This window comes from Kogia breviceps, chromosome 16 (genome assembly GCF_026419965.1).
Source record: "Kogia breviceps isolate mKogBre1 chromosome 16, mKogBre1 haplotype 1, whole genome shotgun sequence".
NCBI classification, from domain to species: domain Eukaryota; kingdom Metazoa; phylum Chordata; class Mammalia; order Artiodactyla; family Physeteridae; genus Kogia; species Kogia breviceps.
This window is the reverse complement of record NC_081325.1, coordinates 61,385,400-61,404,823: the sequence shown is the minus strand read 5'-3', so window position 1 is coordinate 61,404,823 and position 19,424 is coordinate 61,385,400. Positions and strand designations below refer to the sequence as shown.

Here is a 19,424-nt window from a genome sequence, read left to right as displayed (position 1 = left end):
TTTCATAATATTATTATTTAAAAGTCACAGCTGTAAAAATTCTAGACCCTGTCTTTCAGGAAGAAGGAGAAAATGAAAGACAGCAGTATTTCAATGACTCAAAGTAGGGGAAACAATTAAAACATGGATAATGTCCATCAGTTAGTTATCCAAATGATGTATCTATTGACTCAACTCTCAGACTCAAAAACATGTTTGGGTAAGAATTCAACAAATTCCCTCAAATTTCCATATGGTTAATTAAGTTTTATTGAAGACTAGCTCTACAGGAAGTCATAAATATTCCAGTGGAAAGGTAACAAAGACTAAATTCTGAGATTTCTAATTTGAAGCCACAGGACCCTTAGCTGAGATCTGAGGGGACAAGATCCTGGTTGCTGCAGGAAGTTTTTGGTATTGTGGTGACAGAAGTGAAAATTAGGAAAAAGTACATTCGAAGAGCACAGGATGTCACATAGATGAAACACGTTCAGAGAGCATAGTATACCTACCACTCCATAGTTTGCTGCCCATTCACTTGACCTCAGGAAGGATAACATTTTAAAAGTTGGATACCTTTCTAATGAATTTTGTCTAGAGAGAACAAAAACTATAGACTGCAGATATACTTCTATAAACAGATTTGTATTAAGATTTTTAAAAGAGATTTTGTTTTCAGCTCTGTTTAAAATGAATTAAAAATACTGAAAAATCTTTGTTGCAAAGATTTTAACGAGACTTGTTTGAGTACTTGGCAAACCCTTAATTTTCCTTCTAAATTCTAATTGAACCAGGTCATTGCTCATCTAGAACTAACTTCATCAATGTGTCAGTTTTCACTGTATTTTCAAAGTAGCAAGCACTTCTTTTGATCCTTAGGGAATGAGAAACTATCAGGAAAAAAAAGAAATTGGTGGATTTCTACTATACAGCCAGTGAAAACAGCTAAAAATTAAACTGTCCCCAAAATAAATATTAAAATATTCTATCTTAATGCAAAAAAAAAAAAAAGAATCTCCATGCGGGCTGGGAAATAAGTAACCACAAGAGTCCTACTGTAATAAATAAGTAAATAATAAAAATTTAAAAATCACTCTTAAAAAAAAGACTAAGTAATATTTGGGACTTAATACTGTATATATTCAGTAACTGACTGTTCAGTCCAGAGGGCTCCTGTATACATGTTTACAACTATGGACTGCCTTGGTTCCTCAGCTGCACGTGAGCTGGTTCCAATTCTACATTTTACTCCCAGTGTTTACACATATTCACCTTTCACTCACAATCCTGATAAGGGGAACTGAATTTCTTTGGAGATGGAAGCAATTTAGATAGTGGTTAAAAGGAAGTGTTGATGAACACACAGCTGCCGGGGTGATGTCTGCAAGTTGTAATGACCGGCCTGCAAAGAATCAGACGCGCAATTTATAACAGCACCAACCTTCCCACCGCTTGCTACATCACATTTTAAATCAAAGAAAACTAAGATTTTAAGAGAGGGAACATGTGGTCAGCTGTTCACACTGTAGTCCCTGAAATCAATCTACTCCACCGGAGGACGCTTTAAATGTTAGCCATTTTCCTTCGTGCTTTGTGACTTTTTTGTTTTTGTTGTTGATACTTATCTTCTCTTGGCCAGACTGTTGGCTGACACACTATTTTTAAACATTTATATGACTTCTTCTTATGCATTCCAGAGGGGGAAAGACCTTTTGTTATAGGTAGTAAAAATCAAGCGAAACAGAGAGTCAGGGTTGTGATTTGCCAAGGGTCAAAGGTCATGACAAGTGAATGACTCCAGAGGCCTTGAGGTCAAAGGTGCAACTGCAATCCCATAACCTCCACTAGGTTTTTTACATCACAAAGGAGAACAGAGCTTTTCTAGCTTCTGTGAAGGAATCCATAGGCATGTTCACATTTTTCCTTGAAAAATTATTTTGAAATGATTCTGCCCATGATTATTTTTCCTCTTGAAACCAAGTGGCATGAAATAAGCTTTTATATAAATTGAATGTCTCCTTAGCCTTTTATTAGTATTCTATATCGGCAACCTAGAGGAGGAAGAACTAACAAAGATTAGTATGTGCTTTTTAAATGGAAAATAACCACATTTTTTTAGAAGATCAAAACCCAAACCAAAGAAGTACATTTATCTTTTTTGTTATTTTTTCCAATCCATGTGTATTTATTGAGTGTATCTAAAAATCTGTTTTTCTTGCAAAGCTAACAGCAATAGTGATCTCTTATGCTTTCTATTTGGCATATATCTTTATGCTAAATTCTGAATACAGGTCCCAAATAAAGTTTTTGTAATGGGCACCATTCTGGTACTATTTTAATGTGTTTTTTCTTTCTTTTTTGGCTAATTTAAAATAAGTAAATACCAGGTCCACTGTTTAGGTCAGAATGTCTGTGGCCGATCTCATAATATATTAGTAGCTGGAGCTTCATCTATAGCATGTAAACGGAAAGAAAAATGCAAAACCTTATTTTTCAACTCCATTGGTTTCTAACCTCTCACGAGCACTTAATTCCACACAGAGAAGGAAATAGTCACGCTGTAGAGTCCTGTGGCCCATGAAGGGTAATTGGATAACATCTTTTGAAAGATTTACAAGGCTGCCAAGGATTTTGCCAGCTTTAAACCTGATTGATTCAGTGTGAAAAGATCTGAACAATTCTGACCTAAAAGTTTAAAGGCAGACCTTTCCTGTGAAAGTATAATTTAAAGCCTGTAATAAAATTGTATTGGAAAACACCACATTGAAGAACACAGCCATAAATTGCAAAACAGCATTATGTTAAAGGATATTTTTTTTCCGTTAAGTCCTCTGAAAGAACCCTAATTGTTCACCAGATACTTTAATAATGAGGTGTTTTGGATTTGGCTTTTTTTTTTTCTTGGAAAAAGTCCCTAAAGAAAGACAAAATTAGCCAACTATTTTGCCTCCCTAACCAAAAAGTTTGACTTCTTGCTTAGAAATGCAGATGGAATTTCTACACTTTTTTCTTATTAGGTAAAATAAGGAAAAGTGAAATTTCATTTATCTTTAACAAAGAGTAGACCAAACGGACTTGTTTCATATTTTAATTTTTCAAAGTGCAGATTCTCATCATATATTTATTTCCATCTTGACAAAATATATATACACATAATTAGCGCAATACTTTGTGGGTAGGCGCAAATGCTTGTGATGACTCAGACAGATTAATGATTAAACATCTTCCAGCTAATTACTCCAGGCCATTAATTATTTATCCAAGTCCATAAGTCTATCATCTAGTTTAGCCTCTCTCTTCTACTGCCCATTTTAGAAAAGACAGGCTTAGAAAAATGGAAGTGTAAAAATTTCAAATAAACAAAATTAAGTAGAGTACATACATTTTTTTTCTTTTTCTTTAAAATCAGGGAAAAATTGAGACCATGGTATTTAGACAAAAGCCTGTTTATCTTTAAACAATACCTCCCTTGTGACACGAACACTAACTTTGCATTTCCTCCTCAAATTTCAGTTTGAAGGATTTAGGGAAAAATTCCATGTGCCCACTAACCTGTGATTTGAGCAATACGTCATTTGCCTGTTGATTCTTTGAGCCATGTGAACTGGTCTTAGATGTTTAAAATAGGAATCTTGATTTATGGGTACTTTTGTCACTACATATATATTTACATGTGACCGGAAATAATTGCTTTCTATGTAAATTTGTGAGCATACTAACTTTCCAACGAATTGAAAGCCCTCCCATCTTTTAAAAAGGCAGAACAAGAACAGAACTGTGGCACTAAGGAAAAAAAGCTTCAACTAAGAAACACGTAAAGGAGGAGCCCTCTTCTGCGTAAAATAGTTGGTACCTAGAAGAGGCATTCAGAAAGGAAGGAGGGACAATGTGCTGGGCTCTCAGATTTCTTTCCTGAAGAATTAGGTAATTAGTTAGCTCAGGCTTTCACCCCCTTCCATGCTCTAAGTAGAGTTCAGTGTCTAGGAGGTAATTCAACAAGCCACCTGAAAATCCTGTCTTGTGAATTAAAAGAGTTCCCCTTTATTGCATAAAGAGTCGAATAATTTCCACTGTATCAGCTTCCAACTGGCTGTTAGCAATTTCTGCCGGATGCATTACTTCATTGGTCTATACCAGTACTCTAAACTGGCAGGGTCCCCAGAAGCTCTGATTCAGAACGTTACAGTTAGTTAAGCTGAAAATTGTTAACTACTGGAAAAATATCCCAGGGTGAATGAAGGGACAAATTAGGATTTGGCAATAAAAATATTTTTGATATGTTCAAATCACATCAAATATCTTTATACAAAGTCATCTTTCAAGAACGGCTAAGAACAGAGACAGCCTTTTCTAGTGGCCTGATTTTGGGTTCTGGTGCCACCTAGTGGGGCAGGGAGGAAGAGAAGATGCAAAAGAGGACTGACCCTAGTCATCAGGAGATCAAGACGATTGTCTTAATTTCCTTCATATCACTATGTATATATATTTTTAAAACGTTATCACTTTCTTCATGCAGTACTTTTCAGCACTCCCCGTCATTAAAGGACTGAGATCGAAACCCTCTTTTGCTGACATTCAAAGCCTCCTGCAATCTGATTCCAGTCTTTTTTTTTTTTTTGATGTTTCCCAACAAACGGGATTTTAATAGCCTGAAAAGAAAAATTTTTTTAACATCTTTATTGGAGTATAATTGCTTTACAATGGTGTGTTAGTGTCTGCTTTACAGCAAAGTGAATCAGTTATATCTTTGAAGTGCTACTCAGCAGCCATTCTCCATGAAGTTTTCGTAACAGCCAGGCTGGTCTGCTCCAGACAACATTCCTTACCTTTGCTCATGTTGCCTTTTCAGTCAACATAGATTCTCTTACCCTTTTAGAATCTCATATTTAGAAAGATCTTATGGTTAGATTAGATGTCTTCAATACTAGCACCTCCCAGAAAATTCCCTCTTAAGAAGTCCTCCAACCTCTTTCAGAGGCAATGAATTTAATCTTATGTGAAATGGCTTGCTATATTTTTAGCTACTTCTGGTACACGGTACTTTCTTATACTGGACCCACACCTCCAGTTCAAGAGCAGGGTAAGTGCTAGATGTAGGTGGTTCAGTGCACAGACTCGGGAACAAGGTGGGTTCAGACTCCAGCTTTGTAACTTTCTAGTTGTGTGACATTGAGTACGTGATAAGTTCCCCAGGTCTTAGTTTCTTTACCTGTAAAATTGGGATAAGAACAGTGCCTATTATCCTTCAGGGTCATGAATCAGCTTATACGTGTGAAAGTGCTTAGAACAGTATGTGACATACAGTACGTACATGCTTTGTAGGTGTCCGATTTATTATATATATAGCTTTGGGAAATCATTAAGATACAGGTGATGGCTGCAGTAATGAAAAGAGTGTACTGAACAATGCATCTCAGGGTGTATACTTGGAGCACCATACCTGTAAGACGCTTCCTTAGCTAAGGTTCCATGGGGACATAAGTTGGGGAGATGCTACGTGCTATATGCAGCCCTGCTGTATGCAGCTATATCCTATATTCTACAGATATATGATAGCTAGCATAATCAAGGCTGTCAACTCCTGACATATAACAACCTACCTTTGTCTATTTTAGCCTTTCCTAAACCTGTTTGACTCAAGAATTCTTTTTTTTCCTCCCAATGTGGACTTTTTTTTTTTAAGTCTGTATTGAATTTGTTATAATACTGCTTCTGTTTTATGTTTTTTTGTTTTTGTGGCCATGAGGTATGTGGCATCTTAGCTCCCTGGCCAGGGATCGAACCCACACCCCCTGCATTGGAAGGTGAAGTCTTAACCACCGGGCCACCAGAGAAGTCCCAAGAATTCTTTTTAATATAACATCTTAACATCTCATTACCCATTTATGTTTTGGGAGAGGGATCTTCAACGCAAAACCTTAAAGGACAAAAAGCAAATAGTGTAAGCCAGGGAAGTAGGCCGGGTGAAATACAGTATGGAGTTGGGTGAATCATGGAAAACTAGAGGACACATGTGTTACCTAAGTACATTTCAATTTGGTTTGTGAAAAAACACCGTGCGGGCCAATGAAAACATAGCTGCAAGCTGAATCTGGGCCATATCAGCAAATTTGTGATTCCTGTAGAACAAGAAAAGAGAACTGCGTAACCTGGGGAAGACCCCATTTTTAGAGCTATTCAAGAGAAGCTAACGAGAAATTGCGAAGGAACAGTAAGAGATGTGGAACCAGGAAAAAAGGATCACCCTGGAAACAAAAAGAGGCAAAACAGGGAGGTCTCTGGGGCCAGAGAGAAAGTGTATTGGTTTCCTTTTGCTGCTGTTACAAATTAGCACAAACAGTGGCTTAAAACAACACACATGTATTCTTTATCAGTTCTACCAGGCAGAAGTCTGACCTGGGTCTCACGGGCTACAAGGAAGGGGTCAATTGGCAGGGCTGTGTTCCTTCTGGAGGCTTTAGGGGAGAAGCCACTGCCTAGCCTTTCCCAGCTTCTAGAGCCTGCCTACAGCCCTCAGCTGGTGGCCCCTCCCTCCAGTCAAGTCCTCTTCACCTCACATCACTCTGACCACCTCTCCTGCCTCCCTCTTCAACTTTCAAGGAATCTTGGGATTACACGGGACTCACCTGGATATTCCAAGATACTCTATTTTAAGGTCAACCAGTTAACAGCATGAATTTTATCTGCTGAATTTTTCCCTGCTCTGGTATATATGATATTATATAGGTATTATATAGATATTTTATAGATATCTATTGTGTAGATAGTATACCACCATACCTATGATCTCTGAAATTCCTATAGGCACCTAAAGTAGCTCCTTTATTACTGACTTAACTAAGAACAAACCCGACTTTGCTCAGGTCTGCGTGAATCACGCAGCACAATGAACACATGCAGATGTCAGCGTACCTTAACGGTGAGTGAAATTCTCCATCACTACGTGACAGAGTTCCAGCTGCGCAGGAAGCAAGACCAGCTGAGCAATGGCAGCGATGCCAAGCTCCACCCGGATTCCACAAGTCCCAGGGATGGAATCTGCCACATCCTCATTCCTTGATATGCCCCACTGGCAGCAGACGTGGGCCCCTGCAGGCCACGGACAGCCAGGAGTTATAAATAAACAGTCAGACAGCCCTTTGCTCTGAATGGCTAATTGCTGGCTGCTGCTTTGAGGCTGCTGCTTGGGGCAATACCGTTTTACTCTTGGAATCCTGGGCATTAATTGTTCAACCATATCATCCTTAATCTAGCCGGCATGAAACCAGGAATTTCGGAGGGAAAATGCTTGAGCTATAAAGCCTATTAATCTTCTCAGACTTTCAAAATAGCCATGCTTCCCGATGCAGAGAAAGGAAAATGCCTGTCATGATTCTGTTGTCTGTTTACAAGTAAATCTTTTATGGGGTCACATTAGGGACATTGTAAGGCTGTGTTATGCTGATTCGAGTTTTCCAAATGCCAAAATGAAGTGACTCATGAGTGGCTTGGAGTGTAGTTTTAAGATCAGGAGGCGTGGGGCATCTGTACCTATGGAATATCACTCACCTTTAAGGAAAGCTCATTATTTGGAAATTTAGGGAAACTGGCAATCAGCCCTGTATTCACTACAGAATTGATTCAATAATCTACGCATTTCTAGTATGAATTGATGATAATTGAAGCCATTTTATTATCTAAGACATTCAAATGATCACTTCTGCATGTAAAATAACATCAAAATAGATGTAAGAGCTATAATTTAATGTTTATCAGATATCTTGTGCTTTTTTTGTATCTTCTCATTTAATCCTCACAATTTCCATTTTACAGGAGAGAAAACTGAGGTACAGTTGATTTGAATCCAGGCAATCTGAGGGTCAAATTCAAGCTCTTAAGCCTTTTTTTTTTTTTTTTTTTTTTTTTAGTTAATAGTGTCTGTGAAGCATGAGTATGTAATATTAGGGAAAAAACTGGCTGGTTTTAAGTGAAAATAAATTGAAATGGAAAGCAATTAATTTCTCTTAATGTGAATGAAGTTTGATCTAAATGCTTATAGAGAAGGGATTTCATGTATGAAAACTTATCAGAAAAAAAAATCCTCTTCTCTGAATAAGTAGTCATAGCATTAATCCTTCTGTTTTTTTAATCTTTATATTTGCATTTTTTATATTTGTTCTTAAAATTTGGTATTTTCTACCAAAACCACTGGTATATTTTCTCTCTCTCTCTCTCTTTCTATACATACAAATAATGGAATATATGTATTCCATTATTTATCCATAAACCAACTGAGAATCATTGCCCTGGCCCTCTTTACTCATCTATAAATCTTTCAGTTCTCTAGTGTTTGGAAAGGAAATATAAGCAATAGAATAACCTGCAACCAAAGAGGCTTTTAGTCAAAGCCTTGCCCAAGCCCGACTGGCTGTTTGCACCTCAGTATCTTCTATATGTAACATGAGAACCATAGCAGAACCTAAAAGACAGGGTTATTGGGAGGATTACATGCAGTAAGGAATGTCAATAGTACCCTCCCTATGGAGGAACGTTAGGATTCGAGGCTTCTAAATCAGCCTGTTTGCTGATGTGCTGGTAAAAGACATAGTCTCATTTTGGGAGGTGCTGGTTAAATTCCAGCCCTTCTCTCTGAGTCAATAAGCTAGGGCTCAATATAAGCCCCACTCAGGCTGACCTGCCTCTTCTGTGTCAGTTATAAACTGCACCTCTAGCAAAGACAGGTTTTCCTCCAATGTGTGGCGGCCTTGAGGGAGAATGAGAAATAGTGAAACAGAGATCTAAGAAAATTAAGTTACTGAAAAATCACTGAAGTAATATACGTTGGAAAGCGCACGATGGCACCATATGTATAAAATTTTCAAACACAAAATTTTTTTCTCTATGGTTATTGTTAACAAGGCTGTTGCCCCAGAATCATACCCCCTGCCCCTCCCTCTAATAGAAACCAATTACTCTTATCTCAGTTTCAGGAGGAAGCTGCAGAGAGAAAAAACAAGAACCGGTTAGGACCAACTAGGCCCAAGATGGTGGAGAATTTAAATTCCAGTAGACCTTGAGCCTCATTATACACTCCTTGTAATGTGTTAGCTAAATGACACGCCCACCAGCTGATGATTGCCATGACAACAACTGGAAAAGCCCAGACAATTGCGGAAAAGGAGAGTTGCATCAGTTCCGGGTTCAAACCACACCCCTGTTCTTGGATAACTCATGAATATTCCTCCTGCCCTTTCCAATTCCCTCCCTTTCTACCTGGACCCTCCTATATATTTGGTGTCTCCACCCGAATTGGGTTAAGAAGTTAGTTTGTGAACTAGGTCCTCACTTCTCCATTCTTTGATCATTGAATAAAGCTTGTGCTGTTCCAGTCTCAGCATTGTTTTTGCTATTGGTGCAGAAATCTGATCAGAAGAGGAATCTCGGGCTTCCCTGGTGGCGCAGTGGTTGAGAATCCGCCTGCCGATGCAGGAGACACGGGTTCGTACCCTGGTCCGGGAAGATCCCACATGCCGCGGAGCAACTAAGCCCGTGAGCCATGGCCGCTGAGCCTGTGCGTCCGGAGCCTGTGCTCCGCAACGGGAGAGGCCACAACAGTGAGAGGCCCGCATACCGCACAAAAAAAAAAAAAAAAAAGAAGAGGAATCTCCCTGGCCGTGACAGGGGGTCTTGGCCCTGGCTATGACCCCAGCCTAGGTCTGGTTGACCAGTTTGGTAACATTTTGACCATGGGTACAATCATTTTTACGTGGCCATGAGACTTACATATGGATTGTTTAGATTTCTTTCTTTTGTATCTTTCAGGAAATTAACCTTTTTTTTTTTCTTTTGGCCTTATAAGATTTCTTAAAGAAATCTGAAAAAAAAAAAGACACTCAAATGTTTCAAAATAACTATTTTGCAGTCCTAAATTTTTTACACTTAGAATGCATTTGAGTATTTATAATTTTAAAACACTTTATTTTAAAATTACTTTAGATAATGTTTTTTGAAACGGCTTTTTAAAAATTACTTTTGAGGACGTTTGTAGCCATTGTGTGGAGCCAGCAATTGAAGAAGGATTTGACACTTCATAAAATAAAAGACTTTTGGCATGTGAAAAAAAGTCATTTATAATCACACTTCAAACTTTAGCTGTTAATATTAACGGGGATAGTTATAGCTGAAAGGGTCGTTACACACATAAAGGAAGTTTCACTAAATATAGTCAGCATTAATGAGAAGTGTTGACAAGAACTGAAAATAAAACTTTAAGACAACTTTTTTGATTTAAAATTCTATATTTTGTGTGTGAATGTCACTTTTGAGGAAATAACACTTTTATGCAACATAATAAAGAAATGAGAAAATAAGCCAAAGAAAATGCTATTTAGCTAAAGTAGCAGGATAGTCTTAAAATAGGCACATAACTAGCCCATGGGACAGCTGGAAGCTTCATCTTGGTCACCCTGTTGGTCTGTTCAGGAGACTTGCCTATCCCAATTTTATTGCAATATATCGTCTTATAGTTTTAATTGAATTACATGAAAAGGATTTTGTCCTGATAAACAATCTGGATATTCTTCACTATAACACAGGGTTAATATTCTTATAAATATTAAACCAAAACATTTAAATTTCTTACTGAAAACATGTCTCCCTTCAGGTCAAGGATATAGGGGAAGGCAGAGTTTGGTTTCCTCACTTAAAATGATAGCCTTGCAAACCCAGTTGTTTTCGTGAGAGGGTTTTCCTAATTTATTTATATCTTCTCTAAGCATATCAGGGAATAAACCTGGAGACCCTGAACTCAGGTTTTCCACAGAGAAGATAATCTTTCCGACATAAAGACACAGTAAACTCTTCTGTCTTCATATTTTTAAAAACCCACAGGATTCAAATAACCATTATTGTTTTCATTGTGCTATAGAATAGCAATATTCTCACAATGACATTTGAATCTTTAAAAGAAGGTTAAATTCATCTCATTATAAATTGAGTGTTTACATTCATTTCCTCAGGTCTGTGCTCTGAGGAATCTGGGAATTGACCCCAGTGCCACTGGATTTTAGATATGAGATGTTGGACAAGTTACTTAAACTTCTCAGAGTTGATGGAAGCATAACACACACACACACACACACACACACACACACACACACACACATGTGTATATATATGCCTATGGCTACCATGGCTCATAGAAAGCATTTATTAAATATAACACAAATTACAGAAATACAGTAGTGATTTAGGCAGCCAAAATATCAAGCTAACTAAAAATATTCCAATGCTCTGGTCATACCACCATTCTCCAAAATGTGCGTAGTTTACTTCAAATGTGTGAGCACAGCCTAGGTGAACCAGGAACACTAGTAATTTGACTGCAGTAATAGAATGAATATGTTAAATAATTAATTGCTTGGCTTTCATTCATTCACTTGAAATATATTTAATGAGCTTCTGCTCATTAAATGCTGCATGCCAGGCAAGGGTCTGGGCAGTGTAGATACAATGGTAAACAGTACTCATCTGTATGGAGCTTACATTCCAGAAGGTAGAGGCAGCTCAGTAAGTAAGTAAACAATCAATTCACCAAGATAACTTCAAATAATGGTAAGTACTTTGAAGGAAACCAACAAGAGTCATATGTTGAGTGATGGGGTTAGATCGACTTTGAATTGGGAGCCAGGAAAGTCCTGGATGAGGAATTGACATCTAAGGTCATAAGTAAGGAAGAAGGAGCCAGCAAGGCACAGGTCTGGGGAATCAGTGTCCCCAGCTGCGTCTGCAAGGAAGCAGAAAATGCAAAAGGCTCTAAAGAAGAAAGAAGCTTGCTTATTTGAAAACAGGAAGAAACCGATGAAGGTAAGAAAAGCACAGGAAGTGAAGGGGGAGTGGGGGATGGGATCTGGGTCATGCAAAGCGTTGCTGGTCATGGTAAGAGTTTGGAGGTTTTTAAGCAAGTGAACGAGATATCTGATTTGCAATTTAACGATTGCTCTGCCTGCTGTATAGAGAGTGGCTATGTGGGGACTTAAGAGTAGAAATAGAAGATGGATTAAGAGGCTATTTTGTCAGAGAAGACATGAAGAGGTTTGGCTTGAGGTAGTAGCTGTGGAGATGGAGAGAGTGGATGTTATAGGCCCGATAACATATATGCTCCAAAAGGGCATAATTTGGAAGTGGAGTTGGTAAGACTGCTTGACATGAGGAGAAATGAGAAAGGAATCAAGAACAACTCTAAGGTTTTTGGCTTGCAGTTGGGTAGTCTGTGATACCATTTTTCTGAGATGAGGAAACTTAAGGAGGAAGAAGATGATGCCATGAGGAAAATTTTCCGAGCCACCTGGCCAATCTCAAGTGTTGGATGTTGTCCATTTCTCCAAATGTGATGCGATGACTTGGGAACTGAGAAACCCTGACTTTTCCTTCAACCTTTTAAAATATCATTCACCTTCTAGCTCATGCCTAAAACTTTATGCAAAAACTTGAATCTTTATGCTTAACATATGTCCACAGCTCCATATCTGCAATTCTAAGATCCATTTAGGTTGAAAAACTAGAAGATTTGCATAACTCACTTGGTGGCAAAACTCATCTGATGTGATCTCATTTGGTGGCAAAATCCAACTTGGATTTAAGTGAGGCCATTTATAGCCTTCATCCCTCTTAGTATCACAATTCACACATTTCAGTGCAGAAATATTAACACATCTGATTTTAGGGTGCCACCCTAGATCTTATTGGATTACATAGGATATGGTATATGTATATTATCTTTATAAAATTAAAAGAAAATTGAGAATTCTGAAACACATCTGTCTCAAGGTCTTAGAGAAGGGATTATACAGCTTGTACTCTTAAACTTCAAATTGGACAGTACTTAATTATGTATTTTACTAATTGGTATTAAAAAATGTTGAATCCTTCTGTGAGAGAAGGGGTTTACAAAGTACACTCTGCTCAGGGGAAGAGAAATTGGGAAAACAAACCTTGCTGACATTACAATCTGTTTAGATCCAAGCATGGAGAACAATGTAGGGGACTCCAAAATAATGGATTTTGAGGGCAGGAAGGTCAGTACTCTTAGGAAAGAAAAAGTCATACAGACAGACAGGTTAAATTAATCAGCAGTTGTTTCACTCTAGTAAATATAGAATTATGTCAAAACTGTTAAATCGTTTTGCCCAGTTAACAAGGAACAGCTTGAACACTTAATGTCATTAATTCTAACTGTACATTTTCCACATTTTAGCTTTTCTGAAATTGGCATATATCTTACAATCGATGTAGTCTTAAAATGGACTCTGATCAGGTAGAAGGGATGATGTGTTATTGCTTGACTGTGCTCGACCTTGGCTGCTGTTTCTGACAGCATGATGGTAAAACTGAAACCCTCAATGTCTCAATCATAAACTATCTAGGGACCTTAATAAGATGGTGTCTTAGTTCACTCAGACTGCTATAACAAAAATACCATAGGCTGGGTGGCTTATAAGCAACAGAAACTTACTCCTCAGAGTTCTGGAGGCTGGGAAGTCCACGATCAAGGCAAGGGCAGATTTGGTGCTTGGTGAAAATCATATTCCTGATTCACAGATGGCTGTCTTCTCGCTGTGTCTTCACATGGTGGAAGAGGCAAGGGAGCTATCTGAGGCCTATTTTCTAAGGGCACTAATTGTACTTATGAGGGTGTCACCCTCATGAACTACTCACCTCCCAAAGTCCCCACCTCCAAATATCATCACATTAGGGATTAGCTTTCAATATTTGAATTTTGGGCAGACACAAACATTCAGTCTATAGAAGAAGGTCTCAATTGTTACCTGAAACCTTCCATTGTCAGTATCAGTTAAGATCAAGAAAGCACAAATATCAAAACTTGCAGGATGTCAGAAACTTCAAAGAAGACCCCAAAGACAATATTGGGACATATTTTAAAAGTATCACTAGTTTTCTGGATGGCATAGAGGGTGATATTTTATGAGAAAACAGAGCTCTCTATGACTCTTTGTGGGAAGTGATCCAAAAGAGTAAGATCTGGTGAAGAAGTTTTGGAGTTCCTTTACCAATTCATTTTTTATTCTCGTTTCCTTTTTATGAGTGTAAAATAGTGAGGTATGAAAAGCATTATATGCATATATAGTATTTTGCATATTTTTCAACAAGTATAAAATAAAAATTCTAGTTATAAGAAAGCATTGTCAGTTTAATTGACTGGTTACAAAGCTCTACATGAACCATGGGTGCATCTTAAAATTGATAATGTCTCAGATTTGATGAAACACTATTCTCCTTTACAGAAAAAGGCTAAAAGGACTTGGGGGTAGAGGGATGACTGTGCAAAAGGCAAAGATTCCAATCTCAGATTATACTTCTTCTACTCTGCTTTTTTTTCTGAGCCCACGTTCATCTTTCCCTTTGGCCTTTTCCTGGTACTCTGCTTCTAATGCTTAAATGGAGTATCCACTTCATTAATTTCCAGCATTTCCAGCACATAAAACTTTGAGTACAGGTCAAAGACTGGACTTTTGGCCACAAGCAACTTAGGTAGATGTTTTACTCAATGATGGCATATGCCTAGAAAGGTTAGGCTTTATTTTCTTGAATCCTAACCTAATGCAAAATAAACTTTGAATTTATATTCCTTGAGTCTATCCAGCCTACATGATTTTTCTCTTAAATTCTCACTACTAAAGAAGAGTATGAGACCATTTATATGTAAAAGTTTTTGATGTGCAAAATTGTATATCTACAGGTTGCAAAAAAATGCACATGCAATGGAAATTTTGTTAGATTTTCAGCTTTTAGCCAAAACACATTAAATGTCATGATTCATTTTGTATTTAATCTTCCTAGAATGTCACAGTGACTAGGACACTGGTTTTCAGATTCTTTTATCTTGACTTGTATTAGTCTGAATAAAACTGTATCCGTTGGGCTTCCCTGGTGGCGCAGTTGTTGAGAATCTGCCTGCTGATGCAGGGGACACGGGTTTGTGCCCCGGTCCGGAAGGATCCCACATGCCGCGGAGCGGCTGGGCCTGTGAGCCATGGCCGTTGGGCCTGTGCGTCCGGAGCCTGGGCTCCGCAACAGGAGAGGCCACAACAGTGAGAGGCCCTCGTACCGCAAAACAAACAAACAAAAACTGTATCCATTGAGGCCAGTTCAAATGTGCTAACACGATTAAAAGAAACAAAAATCTTAATTCCAAAAATATTAGAAAGTAAAGTTTTTGTGGATATTTTCTGTAAGTATTTTTGATGTTGCTATAAAGCATATTTTGTAAGTAAACTATCTACAGTCTAATGGCTAAGTGAATAAGCTAAGAGCCAGACTATCTGAGTATGAATTCCAATGCTGCCACTTTTTAACTGATTTTAGCAAGGTACTTAATTTTCAATGTTCCAGGGTTTTTTTATGTGTAAAATGGAGGATGCTAAGATTCTATTACTATTTTATAGTAATCAAAATAGTGAGGATCAAGTTGAAGCCATACATGTAAGCCACTTAGAACAGTGCCTGTTACATAATTAATAGTCAATAAATTTTTATTACTGCTATTAATTTTTAAAATCTCTTTTATATATTGCTCTCCCTCATAGTGGCAGTTATTTCTCAAATTTCTTTCCCTTGGGTCTTTCAAAACTCTAGCTTACTTCATTATGACACTTTCTTCCAGGTCACTTGTTTTCTTATTTCCTCCTAAATGTAGCTCTGTTCTTTCTTATATAAACCAACTTAGATTTTGTAGGCACAATTCTCCACGCATTATTTCAGGTAGCCTAATAAAAGTCTGGAGTCCAGTAAAATCTGGAGAAGGTAAATAAAATATCTTTCTAAGAAAGAAAAGTGACTGGTACAGGAGTATGAGGTTGGGAGGAGGGGAGACTGTTATTTCTTATATTTTATATTGTGTTCATTCTGGTGTGTTCTTGCGGGAATTTTTTCAATTCTATTTGTAAAAATTGTATAAATATATAAAATACAACATGAAGTCATTTGGCTTCCCAGCCAACAATGGAAAATATATGCTGACAGTTATTTTTAACAATTGATGGAATGAAATTTAATGGGTCAAGTCTGGACCAGAAGGCAGGGTGTGTTATTGATTTCTCACTGAGGCTGCCAAAGCACTCTTCTTTCTTCTTGAGTACAGTGGGGTAACACATTTAGAAATGACCTACAGGAACCCTTTGAAGGTTCATTGCCCTCAAATTAATTTCAGTACTTTAAGAACATGACAAAAATATTTATAGTATATATTTTAGTAATATACTATACTCTATATACAGTGGTGTGCTTGTAATATACTATACCCTATATACAATGGTGTGCTGGTAAATGTTTCACTGCTGCACCCCTACACCCATCTTCTCCCTCACCCAAAAAAGCAACAACCTGTTTTGCCATACTTTCTGGTTTCCATGGTATAAATACTTCCACTGTGGCCAATTTCAAAGTACCAATGTGACATCACTGAGAAGATTTCGGAAGAGATATTAGTAGGATACCATTATAGGATATTTCCACCACAAATATATAACAAATGTAAGTAACCTCAAGAACATAGATAATAGGAAAATACGTTAAAGCAACTAAGAAGTGATGAGTTTTAAGTATTTACTGTCTTTGATTTTGATGTAATTTATTTAATTTTAAGTTTATGTGATTAAATTTTTGATAATGGCTATGTTTAGTGACTGACTTTCAAACTTCCTGAAAATTAAAGAATTGATGCTTATAAGCCTGTAAGAGCTGGCTTTAAGCACAGTACTTCTGTATATATGTTATTTGATGTTGCCCTTTATAACATAATAACAGAGGTTAAAATACTGAAGCTTAATCTCATGTGATGTCCCTCCCTCCCTCCCTCCCTCCTTCCTTCCCTCCCTCCCTTCCTTCCTTTCTTCCCTCCTTCTTTTCTTTTTTTTTAAACATCTCTATTGGAGTATAATTGCTTTACAATGGTGTGTTAGTTTCTGCTTTACAACAAAGTGAATCAGTTATACATTCCTTCTTTTCTTCTTTCAGTTTTTGCAAATTTGCTGCACATGTCAAGGACTTAAATGGGCAGAAATCAATTCGGACAAATGATCAAGTTACTCATTTATGGTTTTGACATGGGGACTGAAACAAGGTTATATTTCATTAGAATTTTATAATATACACTTTCATTATATATCATGACATATGTACATATCTGTCAATGTATCTAGATACAGTAGAAGATCTATCTTTGTTTCTATGAAAACCATGTTGAATGCTATGGAAAGAATCAAGAAAGGCGAGTCACTGAAAAGGCTCTCTAGGTATGAGCAAGAGCTGTGAAAGACAGAGATATGGAGTACCAGCTGACAGTTTCTGTATCTGATTATACTGCTAGCCGCTGCTTTAAGTTGGACCACTTTAAAGAAATAAAACTGGAAATTTTAGATAATGAACTTCTGAATGTGGAAAATACTAATCTGTTGATTTCTAATCAAAGAAAATATCCATATGTAAAGAAAGGCAAACAAATGTGTTTTTATGTTAAAATAAATTTTAATTTAATTATTTCTAATGATTACTTGCTTGAACCTTTTCTTTTTTTGCCATTAACTGACAAACTACTGCTCCAAACCCAGTGAATAATACGGCTTCAACTCTATTTATACTTATCATTTCCAAAATTTATAAATGGAGATTAAGAATGTTGTAAGCCAACCAGATAATTAATAGCTTTAGATGTTTCTCTCCATACATTTAAATCTGACTAAATTCAATAGAAAAAAACAATGTAACTAGTTCACCTCTTTTGCTGAAATTATTACACAATTTATTTATTTTAGAATCAGTCTGCTAATTCCTAACAGTTCTTGTTTACATTTTGTTATGTAGTCCAGACATAGTAGGTACTTCTAAGGGGAAAAAAAATCCAAATTCTCTTTATCACAAAAGTCTTTGTCATGAATGTGACTTTATAGATGTTTCTAAGGGGTGTGTGTGTGTGTGTGTGTGTGTGCGCGCGCGCAAAATAATTATTAAGCGATTTTTGTTGAAAAATTAATATTAAATTTGTTACAGTCACAAAATTTAAAATTTAGTTCTTTGTTAAGTTGTAAATCAATTTATAGAGTTATAAAACAAGAAGAATTTAATAATATCTTAAAGAGATCTATAATTAATGATTGGTGCTATTTAAAACTTAAAGACTAGTAAATATTTTAAACTAAATTTTCATTTAACTAGTCAAATATACTTTTAAAGTAATTTGATTTTTTGATCAACATTCAAATGCTCAAGTAGTACATTTACTTATTAAAATTATTAAAATGGTTATTTGTAAGTTCCATTAAATGTCCAATACTTTTGATTAGTCTTGCACTTTCAACTTTAAATCACAAGTTGAAATCAATTATTCAGCAACACATTAAATTGAAATCACAAGGCTGTTCTTCTAATAGGACAAATTCTCTGGAGCACTACAAATTATAGAAACTAAAAGCCCAGATAACTTAACACAAAGATATTAATACCACATGCTTGATTCTCTTAGGCTTTTCTATGCTTAATTTTAAAACCTCCCTGGGTTTAAAGAGTCTTATTTGTTAAATAAACAATTTTATTATCCCAAGCAATTTGGAGGATACCTTCTTAGCTGGTTATGATTGTGCAATGATCCAAAGCATTTGACAGAATATTCACTGGCCTCTTTTTCATGACATTTATGGAACATCATAAGCCCTATTTATAATCTCTCATATTTAGAGCCATAGCCCTATAGCCCCAGAGGTCTGTTTTCCAGGGCTACTCATGGAAATCTGAAATTCCCACCCATGATGCCATATTAATTGATGGGTCTTTGCATTTCTTTGGCTCTTAATATTTAAATGCCTCCTTTGCAAGTTAGAAAAGACCTTAAAAATTTTGGAGATCCTACATTCATTCAATATTCATTTTATCTGTTTGGGGCCATACAACTTCTGCAAATATAATAATGATATATGATTAAATTTTGAACATCTCTCATGGCTTTAACTATTTGGCCAAGTCTTCCAAGATCCTTCTACTGTCAGAAAGGCATTTGAGGCTTCCTGTTAGTTTAAACAAGATCATAGTGGTGGCTCTATGACTTTACCACCAAAAGAGTGGAACGGATGTATGCTGAAGAGAATTCATCAGTGCTGTCTGTTCAGTCCTCTGTTTTTGGCTAATGTCTTCTCTATGAAGAAATTATGCCTATGACATGAGAATATAAAGAGCCCTTGTAAAAATTTTAAACTTCTCTAATTATAAATACTGTCAAGTTGGACTATAACCTCCCTCAAACCCTTGGTCTCCTGGGTCCCTTAAAAAAACAAACAAACCAGTATCACTGATTTCTCATGAAAATATGTGGAACATAAACACATAAACACAGCACCTAGATCAAAGATGTTGCAGCAGCAGCTGTAGTATAAGCATCATATGCCTTCAGGATGGGC

General features: G+C 36.8%; 1 long non-coding RNA gene across 3 annotated transcripts in view; it reads left to right on the top strand.

Moving 5' to 3' along the window:
- Positions 1–9,352, top strand: part of LOC136792787 (uncharacterized) — a 44,844-nt gene extending 35,492 nt beyond the window's left edge. For all 3 annotated transcript variants that reach the window (XR_010837207.1, XR_010837206.1, XR_010837209.1), the window contains exon 6: positions 8,943–9,352. This is a non-coding gene — a long non-coding RNA (uncharacterized lncRNA). The remainder of the gene's footprint in view (positions 1–8,942) is intronic.
- Positions 9,353–19,424: the final 10,072 nt, after the last annotated feature.